General features: G+C 36.3%; 3 non-coding genes across 3 annotated transcripts; 2 read left to right on the top strand and 1 right to left on the bottom strand.

Moving 5' to 3' along the window:
• The first annotated feature begins 548 nt into the window (after window positions 1–548).
• On the top strand, window positions 549–635 carry TRNAS-GGA (transfer RNA serine (anticodon GGA)). The gene has a single exon. It is a non-coding gene; the product is annotated as a tRNA-Ser (tRNA).
• Window positions 636–1,922: 1,287 nt separating this feature from the next.
• Window positions 1,923–1,995, bottom strand: TRNAT-UGU (transfer RNA threonine (anticodon UGU)). The gene has a single exon. It is a non-coding gene; the product is annotated as a tRNA-Thr (tRNA).
• A 1,985-nt stretch (window positions 1,996–3,980) lies between these two features.
• On the top strand, window positions 3,981–4,053 carry TRNAF-GAA (transfer RNA phenylalanine (anticodon GAA)). The gene has a single exon. It is a non-coding gene; the product is annotated as a tRNA-Phe (tRNA).
• Window positions 4,054–12,136: the final 8,083 nt, after the last annotated feature.

Genomic DNA, 12,136 nt, shown 5'->3' with positions numbered 1-12,136 from the left:
ACCAACCCATCCATTTTGGGCGAATAGCGCGTATCCACAAACAAAACAATACAATGGAAATATTAAAATCATAGGGCGACCCATGAATTTATTTATAATAGATCCATGGGAATAATAGATCCATGGGATAGCTCATGAGAAGAGTTGTTGTTGATAAATCTGAAACTAGAAAGGAATTTTTTAATTCCTATGGACCTCTAAATATAACCATAGTATAAAATACTATAGTATAGTATAGAGTTTGTGGATTCGTCCCAATTCATTGGTTGTTTAATCCGGTATACGGTATAAATATCCGAATAAGATGGAGAGGGTCGTCGTCTTGACAAAGATGAATAGATAGTTTTTTTAATATTAAGTTAATATTAAATAAAAAAAAATGTGTTTTTATCCCTCGAGCCTCGAAGGAAGATCTTTGTTTGACGAAAAGTTTTCGATTTATAATAGATCGGTCGTACCTTTATTGTATTGCAATAAAAAATTCAATAAAATAATATGAATGACTCGCTATTCACCGGGTTTCCGGGCAATAATCCTAAGATTCTGTGGGAAAGGTGGCCGAGTGGTTCAAGGCGTAGCACTGGAACTGCTATGTAGGCTTTTGCTTACCGAGGGTTCGAATCCCTCTCTTTCCGTACCTTGACCTACACCTAATTTACCAACGTTACCAACCACAATGTATCAAATAACAATGGATACCATTATTCCAAGAGTAGGGCCTTTGCTTTCTAGTGATTCTCTATTGCCAATTACTGTGGTAGATAAAATATCGGATCGGAAAGGGTGGACAAGGAATGAGAATCTGACCGCGGATCCACTTGGGATACGAAAAGGATACGAAAATGGGGGAAAATCCGGATTAAATCCCTTAACTTAGTTCTATTTACTTTGTTTGGTGAAACAGGGTAGACAAAATTGTATTGTCCAAAGCTTAATTATTTTATTTTAATTAAGTTTAAGTCTGACGGGAATAATATTCCACGACTAGTAATTCATTGATTTTTAAGCCGATCCATTTACTATCTATTATTTGATTTACTATTCCTTTATATTGGAATGAGTCAAGAGTCAAATGTTTTGGCAATTCCTCGCGGGGAGATGAATCCACATAATTTTGAATCAGAGCTCTGGATCTTTGTTCATCTCTCGTAGTAATAATATCTCGGGGTTTACACCGATAACTTGGGATATCTACTATACGACCATTAACTAAAATATGTCTATGGTTAACTAGTTGTCTAGCTCCAGGAATGGTCGAAGCCATACCCAATCGAAAAAGGATGTTATCCAAACGCATTTCAAGTAGTTGTAGTAAAACTTGACCTGTTGACCCTTTGGCTTTCCCAGCGATACGAACATATCTAAGCAATTGCCGCTCTGTCAGACCATAATGAAAACGCAATTTTTGTTTTTCTTCTAGACGAATACGATATTGAGATCTTTTCCCGGAACGCGGTTGGTTTCTAAGATCACTTCCGGATCTAGGTCTTTTACTAGTGAGTCCCGGTAAAGCCCCCAGACGGCGTATTTTTTTGAAACGAGGCCCTCGGTAACGAGACATAAAGACTCCTTATTTTATTGAAATTGGATTTCACAGAATAAAAAAATTAAGACTGAACTAAACGATAAACGAAGCTAAACTCGCTGAAATACTATAAAGAAGAATGAGATGAATTGTCTCAATAACCAGATTATTTTATATAGTTATATATAGGAAGTTAAGTATCCCTTTCTTGTTCTGTAGAGATCTAACAGCTTCAATCCATTTTTTATTCTTTTTTATTCATAGTTGGGAGTTCCCGTAACATACTATGTTGACCCGACATTTGGAGAAAATTGAAAAGTCTTTTCAATTTCTCTTGATCTCAAGGAGACATTATCAATATCAATATCAATCATGGAAAAAATCGAATAAATGGAAAAGCCGGCTATCGGAATCGAACCGATGACCATCGCATTACAAATGCGATGCTCTAACCCCTGAGCTAAGCGGGCTCACATAACAGAAATAGTGCATAGGATTTCGGGAAACTACTGGGACTTAGCTATTAGTAATTAGCTATTTATTTATTTTTTTATTTTATTTATCTATTTATTTATCTATTATTAATATCTATTATTAATAATTAATATAATTATAATAAATAAATAAAGAGTAGTTTGTTTTTATTATTATTATAATTATTATTAATTATTATTATTATATATAATATATATATATATAAATACAATTATATAAATACAAATACAATTATATAAATACAATATCAATATTATATTAATAATACAATATTAATATTAAATAGAATATAATATTAATTATGACAACATTAATATTAATAATGTAATTATTAATATTAATGTTGTTATGTAATAATAAATAATAATATAATATTAATATATTATATTATTAATATTAATTAGATTATATTATGATTATGTAATATTAGTAATATTAATTACTTAATCTTAATAAAATAAACTAAAAAATAAAAATTAGCTTAGTTATATATTCTATATATAGTTATAGAAATTTAGAAATTCTATTTATTTACACTATAGGAATTCCTATAGTATAGGAGATCCTTCCTAAGGAAAGGATAAGATAAAGGAAAGGATAAGATAAAGATAAGGCTGCAGTCCAGAGCATAATGAGACATTCCTCTGGTTTCATTCGGAAAGGGAGGGGATAAGACGATAAAAAAAGAATGAATATCGACCGTTCCAGTATTCCAAATAGCGCTAAAAAAATAAGGGGTGTAAAGACATATATATATATGTGACGTGGGATATATCCATCCATATTGAATTGCGGATACATCAATGATAGAATCATTTCTGATTGGATCATATCAAATATGGGCCCGCCACTCCGATAGGGATGAAAGAAGCTGGTCAAGAAATATAATAGGGACACACCTCTTTGATATAGGAATAAGGGCCTGTATCTAATGAATTCAACGGCTCCAAGATAAATGAAAGAAAAGAAGGGGGGGTCACAATGTGATTTCTTTCTCATAAGGAAGAGGGAGGGGGATATGGCGAAATTGGTAGACGCTACGGACTTGATTGGATTGAGCCTTGGTATGGAAACCTACTAAGTGGTAACTTCCAAATTCAGAGAAACCCTGGAATTAAAAATGGGCAATCCTGAGCCAAATCCTGTTTTCAGAAAAAAAAAAGGATAGGTGCAGAGACTCAACGGAAGCTGTTCTAACGAATGGGGTTGACTTTACTACATTGGTAGAAGAATCCTTCTATCGAAACTCCAGAGTGGGATGACCCTAGATATGTACGTATACGTACTGAAATATCAAAGATTAATCACGACCCGAATCCATATTTTTTTTTTCTAAAAATTTCAGAATAATAATTTCAGAAGCAGAAGGAAGAATCGAATAGTCAGTGATCAAATCGACTATCACACCAGAGTCTGATAGATCTTTTTAAGGATGTCTGATAGATCTTTTTAAGGATTGATTAATCGAGTGAGACGAGAATAAAGATAGAGTCCCATTCTACATGTCAATACTGACAACAATGAAATTTATAGTAAGAGGAAAATCCGTCGACTTTAGAAATCGTGAGGGTTCAAGTCCCTCTATCCCCAATAAAAGGCCTATTTGACTCCCTAAGCATTTATCCTCTTTTTTTTTTATCAGTGGTTCAAAATTAGATATGTTTTTCACTTACTCTACTCTTTCACAAATGGATCCGGCCAGAAATCTTTCTCTCTTCTCACTGTGATAGATATGATATACGTACAAATGCCCATCCATATATGGATGGGCAAAGAATCTCCATTACGGAACCTTTCACAGTTCATATCATTACTCTTACACTTACATTTACAAAGTCTCCTTTTTGAAGATCCAACAAATTACCGACTTTATTTAGGTAAGTTAATGCTTTTTGAGTCCCTTTCATTGACATAGGCCCAAGCTTTCTTTTTCTTTTAGTAGGATCATGCATCGAGAATGGTCGGGATAGCTCAGCTGGTAGAGCAGAGGACTGAAAATCCTCGTGTCACCAGTTCAAATCTGGTTCCTGGCACGTGGTTAATGTATCGAATAGATAAGATACTCATACAAATAAATCAATAGAGTCAGAACCCATATTAATATTATTTAATATTATATGCGTTAATAGTCCAGAGCATAATACATATTTATCCATCTACATCTAGATGTATAGATAGACGCCTCCGTCTTGTAGATGGGTAAAAAACGAGTAGATGGGTAAAGATATGAGTAAAGAAAATAATTGGATTCCGTTCCCTCCTCTTTTTTGTTTGTTTGTTCATACTGTATCTCTTCCCGCACAAAAAGAATGTTAATACTTCATACATATCCGAAGTCGAAGTTAGTTGGTCGAAAACCCTAAAAGACTAGTCTGGAGGAGTTGAAGGATAGGAAAAGGCAGGGTTCATTTCAGAGACAGTCCAAAAAATCCGATCCTTTTTTATTTTATTTAATTTCTGAATTTTTCTTTTTTTATTTCAGAATTTACGATTTTATTTCATATTCTATTTCTTCACTTTCCCATTTATTCACTCCCTTCTATGCAGCTTTCCGTGGCCCCATCTAAGCGATGCGCGCGGTACAAAGTTCATGGTGCAGAACTCTTTTGATTCATCCTACAGGCTCTGCTCATCTGAAATGGGACTCTTCAAAATTTGAGAATCTAAATGAAGCTTCTTTAGCAGCCCATCCATAGTACGAATGAAAGGCCAGTTACTCCGTTTCATCTAGAACAGAACGTAAAAAGATTCCTTGAATATCTGGAGTCGTATAAGTGAAGATTAGTTTCTTATCATTCATCTTATCATTCAATGAGCATCTTGTATTTCATAGAAATTGGGGGTAATATAATCCTTACGTAAAGGCCAGCCTAGCCAACTTTCGGGCATCAAGATACGTTTCAGGCGTGGATGATTCTCATAAGCGATTCCCAACATATCATAGGATTCCCGCTCTTGAAAGTCTGCGCTTTTCCAAATCCAGAAAACAGACGGGATTCTAGGATTCGTCCTTGGGGCAAATACTTTTATGCATACCTCTTCGGGTTGATCCACACCATACTGTATTCTCGTAAGATGATACACGCTAGCTAACAATCCGCCTGGTGCTACATCATAGGCACACTGGGAACGTAGATAATTGTAACCATATACATATGAAATGACAGCAATGGAGTACCAATCCTCGGGTTTTATTTGTAAAGTCTCTATTCCTTGGTAATCGAAGCCCAAAGATCTATGAACTAGCTCATGCTTGACTAGCCAAGCGGATAAACGACCCTGCATCTTCTTGATCTCTCCCACATTTGTATGAGTATTTCAAATTGCCGATGAAATTTATGAAGATTGACCCACTGCTTGTTATCCTGGACAACACAAAAGCATCCTGCCTTTCCTAATTCAATAATTCGTGGGAAGACACTGAACTTTTGTATTTGAAAAATGCTTCAGAAGGTATCTCTGAAGTAGATGGGGACTGGTAGAGTAATCCTTGATCATAATTTCCAGTATGAGTACTTCGCTCAACATGAAACTTGTGATTGGTAGTAAAATATCGATTTTCCTGTTGAGACCCAATTCTATCTTCATAGATTTCTCGAGAGACTTTCTTACGAAGTTTCGTTATAGCATCCATAATTGCCTCTGGTTTGGGTGGGCAGCCCGGCAAATAGACATCCACAGGAATTAGCTTATCGACTCCCCGAACGGTACTATAAGAATCGGTACTAAACATCCCCCCTGTAATGGTACAAGCTCCCATAGCAATGACATATTTCGGTTCAGGCATTTGCTCATATAATCTCACTAAAGAAGGAGCCATTTTCATTGTTACCGTGCCGGCTGTTAAAATTAGGTCCGCCTGCCTAGGACTTGATCTTGGTACCAGCCCATAACGATCAAAGTCGAATCGAGATCCTATTAATGAAGCAAACTCAATGAAGCAACAACTGGTACCGTAGAGAAGTGGCCATAAACTGGAGAGTCTTGACCAATTCGAGAGGTCATTCGGTGTAGTTGAAATAACTGAATTTTGGGCTGTTCGGTCAAGTAACGGAAATTCAATAGAATTCATAACTGTCTCAATGTAACCTTTTCCTTCTTTTTTATTGTCTGAGGATTCAGGGGTTAAGACCATTCCAATGCTCCTTTTCGCCATGCATAAACTGAACCAACAATTAGGATAAGCACGAAAATGAAAGCTTCTATAAATACGGATAGACCCAATACATCGAAACTCATTGCCCATGGATAAAGAAAGACCGTTTCAACATCAAAAACAACAAAAACTAGAGCAAACATGTAATAGCGGATTCGGAATTGTAACCAAGCATCCCCCATTGGTTCTATACCCGATTCATAACTGGAGAGCTTCTCCGGTCCTTCACTAATCGGGGCTAAAACTCCGGAAATAAAAAATGCCAAAATAGGAATAACACTTGATATTATCAGAAATGCCCAAAAAATATCATATTCGTGAAGCAGAAACATAGATGCACTCCTATTAATGTGGAATATACCGAATTAGTCAATTCGAATTTTAATTGTCAATTTATTCATAACTATTTAGTCGAAACACCAATTAGGGTGGAACCACGTAGTTTCATTTGTTTGCTATGAATCATGTCTCGTTTCAAGATTCATCCAACGGAATCCCACTTACATTTACTTCGATTCCATTCAGGATGTAGACATATTATGTTTTTATACAAAAAAACTCTCTCACTTTGTTTTGTTTCGGATTTTCTTAAAATAAAAAAGTAATTAAAGACTATTTGAAATAATATGAAAATAATATGAATATTATTTCTATTCATAAAATCATAAAAAAAAAATATTAAATATAAATATATAACATAACAATGTTATATTAATATATTAATTAATATTTAAATTAACAGAAAATTCAAAATATGAAATTGAATTAATATTTAATATAATATAAATATATATTATATCAAATTTCTAATATAATTTGAATAATAATAGAATAAAAATTCTAATAAATAATAAGCCTGGCTTGGGTAAATTTTTCTCTCTTTTTTTTTTTTCTTTTATAATATCACAACACAAATAGTCAGATGTAGTAGAATGCCTAGGGATTTCTATCTTAGGATTTATGGTATATTCCACTTGGTTTGTGTTGATGTATTCTTTTCATTAGGGTCTGGTTAGAGGATCGTCATTCTGTCTATTGATTCGATACAGATACGGAAATAGAATGCATCGGCCAATTAGATTCTCTCCCTTTGTCCCAAATTTATACTTAATTGATTTGATTCAATCTGTTAAATTGTGAGAAATCCTTCCATATTTCCATATAAACTTCCATATTTCCATATAAATAGATATATAACAACTCATGGATTCCTATACCAAATTATAGACTTTTGACTTGTACTCCCTACCCCCGATGGTCCCCCTAGAGAGAATAAAGAATCGAGTTATTTAATTAGACTTAGAATAGAAGTCTTGAAGAAGTCATTCCATTTCGGACCAATTTCTAGGACTCAAAATCGCGATTTGAAATGATTTGAAATACTTGTTAATAACATCTGATAAGACTACCCAAGGGGTTAGGTTTCGTGACAATAAAAAGGTTTGTTTCCTTTGAAGTAAACCTACACAATGGAGTGTACCACAGTCGTAGAATCGGCTGAATCATAAATGATCCGCATAAGATACTTCTAATGGAATCAGGCGTTGTTGAACGATTCGACAGACCAAATCCAAAAATAGACTCATAGAAATAGAAGAGGGTGCAAACGTTGATACGTTTAGGTTATAGGTTAGCGTCCATTTTTTATCTCTGAAACAATGCACTGCATTGGAGTTATTGTGGAACAACAAAGCGATGAGTCAGAAGGATCCCCAGCCCGTGCAAGTTCAAACAGGCCCCCAATCTTCTTGCTTGCATAAAGTCTGTATCGGAAGGAAGGACCAGTAGAATTGGAATGATGAACAATTGAATTAGATTAGGTTGGAATAAAAAAAAAATAAGTATTGTGCAGAAACAGAAGACTACTTGCTTTGCCAACCCACCGCGCGGGCCAGCCACAAGCACTAATGTGAGAAAATGAGAGCTACACAAAAATGTCAAAATGACACGGATGTCAAAATATATAGGGCTATACGGACTCGAACCGTAGACCTTCTCGGTAAAACAGATCAAACTGAGTATTATCTAAATGATTCGAACTGTTTCAAAGACCCAACATGCATTTTTTTTGCATTGGGCTCTTTCGTTAACTGATATAAGAATCGGCTAGTCCACCATACTTTTTCTTGACAGGAAGATAACGAGATGGTTCCACGTGCTCTGATTCATTTTTTGTATTCTGATCCAGGAGCAATACCAAAGTGTTTTCAAAGAAGGATTGCCTTGACGTAGGTCTGCCTCCGGCCTAGATCAACCTAAGTTAGGTTGAGTCTCTATCGCTCCGCTCAAAGAGTCAAATATGATACTTCATACACCTTAAAGCTCATAGGGCGAAAAGAGGTTATGTTATTTTGAGGTCCTTATACCCATTATGCCTAGCATTGAATAGACTAGGTATTCACCTTATCAATTATCAAATCAATGATGGGTTCTATTTAAATTGGTACCTGAATCGGACCGAACCAAAGATTTGTCAGGCTATTGTTCTCTTGTTCCCTCGAATCCATGGAGTAAGACACCGATTTATCAATAAGATCAATTCTGTTGATTGCATGATGAACTCCCCTGAAAAAGCATTGGCGCGCGTGTAAACGAGGTGCTCTACCTAACTGAGCTATAGCCCTTGTCATAGATATCTTAACATCTAGATAATATCTTGTCAAGATGGATATTCTATGGTCCCATATGATAGCTCTCTGACCCCTTTACTGACAAAGATTGGTATTGCTTAGAAGTAGTATTCCATCTATAATGCCCATGCGAGGGGTCTTCCTTTTTTTTTTCTTTGTGATGATAAATGACCTACTTAACTCAGCGGTTAGAGTATTGCTTTCATACGGCAGGAGTCATTGGTTCAAATCCAATAGTAGGTATAACTTATTAGATACCGGAGTCAATGGTCTCTAATAAGTTTTTTCTACCCACCCTTTCCTATTTTTTAATTAATCTTTTACCCTTTCCCTATTATCCTCCCACTATTCATACTTTATGTTTGTATTTTTTTCCTTGCATCAGATTACACTTGATTGTATCCAATTGGTGGAATCCAAATAAGGTGTATAAACGGAGCTTCTTTTGATTATTCTGATGCATCGACGATTACGAAAACGAAATAGCATTGACAGCCTCTACGCGTGTCCTAGCTCGTCTGAGAGCTAGATTCGCCTCAATTACCTGTCTCTTGCCTTCAGCTTTACTCAAGTTAGCTTCCGCTATTTCAAGAGTTCGCTGAGCTTCTTGCGGATCAATGTCACTACCCCTCTCACCATCATTTACTAAAATGGTGATCTCATTATTGCCTATTCTAGCGAAACCACCCATCAGAGCCATCGTTACCCGTTGATCGTTAAGGCATATTCTCAAAATACCTATATCTACTGCTGTGGCAATAGGGGCGTGATTTGGTAATACACCAATTTGGCCACTATTAGTAGATAAAATAATTTCTGTCACTTCTGAATCCCAAATAATTCGATTAGGAGTCAGTACACAAAGCTTTAGGGTCATTTCTTCAATTTGCTCTCCACATCTAAGTTCATAGCCTTCGCGGTAGCTTCATCGATGTTACCTACCAAATAAAAGGCCTGCTCGGGAAGACCATCTAATTCTCCGGAAAGGATCAGTTGAAACCCCCTAATTGTTTCTGCGAGACCAACATATTTTCCTGTAGAACCGGTAAAAACTTCTGCTACGAAGAAGGGTTGTGATAAGAAACGCTCAATTTTTCGTGCTCTTGCTACGGTTAAACGATCCTCTTCAGATAATTCGTCCAACCCAAGGATAGCTATAATATCCTGAAGTTCTTTGTAACGTTGTGAAGTTTGCTTAACTCTTTGCGCAGTTTCATAATGTTCTTCGCCTACGATCCTAGGTTGGAGCATCGTTGACGTTGAATCTAAAGGATCCACTGCTGGATAGATGCCCTTGGCAGCTAATCCTCTTGATAGTACGGTAGTAGCATCTAAATGTGCAAATGTTGTAGCAGGGGCAGGGTCGGTCAAATCGTCCGCAGGTACATAAACTGCTTGAATGGAAGTTATGGATCCTTCTTTGGTAGAGGTAATTCTTTCTTGCAAAGAACCCATTTCTGTACTAAGAGTGGGTTGGTAACCCACAGCGGAAGGCATTCTACCTAATAGGGCGGATACTTCTGATCCTGCTTGAACGAAACGAAAGATATTGTCGATAAATAGAAGTACGTCTTGTTCATTAACATCCCGGAAATATTCCGCCATGGTTAGGGCAGTCAAACCAACTCTCATACGAGCTCCCGGCGGTTCATTCATCTGACCATAGACTAGAGCGACTTTTGATTCTGCAAGATTTTGTTCATTAATAACTCCGGATTCTTTCATTTCCATGTAAAGATCATTTCCTTCACGAGTACGTTCGCCCACTCCACCAAATACGGATACACCTCCATGAGCTTTGGCAATGTTGTTGATCAATTCCATGATGAGTACTGTTTTAACCCACTCCAGCTCCACCGAATAGCCCAATTTTTCCTCCACGGCGATAAGGAGCTAAAAGATCCACCACTTTAATCCCTGTTTCAAAGATAGATAATTTGGTATCTAACTGGATAAAAGCAGGCGCGGATCTATGAATAGGAAATGTTGTACGAGTATCTACAGGACCTAAATTATCAACAGGCTCCCCGAGAACGTTGAAAATTCGTCCTAGAGTAGCTCCACCAACCGGAACACTTAGAGGAGCCCCCGTGTCAATCACTTCCATCCCTCTCATTAGGCCATCTGTAGCACTCATAGCTACAGCTCTAACTCGATTATTTCCTAATAATTGCTGTACCTCACAAGTTACATTAACTTGCTGACCAACAGTATCTCGACCCTTAACTACCAAAGCGTTGTAAATATTAGGCATCTTGCCCGGAGGAAAAGCTACATCCAGCACCGGACCAATGATTTGAGCAATACGCCCCAGGTTTTTTTCTTCAAGCGTGGAAACACCCGGGCCAGAAGTAGTAGGATTGATTCTCATAACATAATATAATAATAATAATGAAATGTGTCGAAATTAATTGCGAATAATTATCGAATCGAAAATAAATGTCCGATATCAAGTTGATCGGTTAATTCAATAAGAAATAGAAATGGGAGTTAGCGCCCGATTTCGCCGGTACCATACAGCCAAATCGAATTCAACCGTTTATTTATTCAATGAGTTAATTTTGAAGTTCAACCAACCCTTTATTCAAGGAAAAAATATCAAGAATATGAATAAGAATCATAAGTAAGTGTTTTATTTATCTATCATTATAGACAATCCCATACAAATTCTCTATGGAATTCGAACCTGAACTCTGTTTATGATTCATCATTTCTATCTTATTGGCCGTTGTTCCTTATTTATCAGCATATTTATTGATTTCCGCCTATTTTCCCTTCTAGGATTTATTTTACATATACAACATGTATCGCTGTCAAGAGTGAATTTCTTATTCTATTTAGATTCAAAAAATAAGAGAGAATTTGCAAAACAAAGATTGGGTTGCGCCATACATATGAAAGAGTATACAATAATGATGTATTTGGCGAATCAAATACCATGGTCTAATAATGAACATGAACCATTTTAATTAATTGATAATTGATAATATTTAGTTGATAATTTTGTGAAGGATTCCTGTCCTGTGAAAGATTTCATTCGCGCCTAATACATGTACATGTCGAGTAGACCTTGTCGTTGTGAGAATTCTTAATTCATGAGTGGGTAGGGAGGGACTTATGTCACCAAAAACAGAGACTAAAGCAAGTGTTGGATTCAAAGCTGGTGTTAAAGATTACAAATTGACTTATTATACTCCTGAATATCAAACCAAAGATACTGATATCTTGGCAGCATTCCGAGTATCTCCTCAACCGGGGGTTCCGCCCGAGGAAGCAGGGGCTGCAGTAGCTGCCGAATCTTCTACTGGTACATGGACAACTGTGTGGACT

Source organism: Aristolochia californica, unplaced genomic scaffold, assembly GCF_029961685.1.
Source record: "Aristolochia californica isolate CCGP_79_NKW_82.1479 unplaced genomic scaffold, dmAriCali1.0.hap1 SCAF_408, whole genome shotgun sequence".
NCBI lineage: Eukaryota > Viridiplantae > Streptophyta > Magnoliopsida > Piperales > Aristolochiaceae > Aristolochia > Aristolochia californica.
The sequence above is the reverse complement of the archived record's forward strand: the minus strand, read 5'-3'. Positions and strand labels throughout refer to the sequence as shown.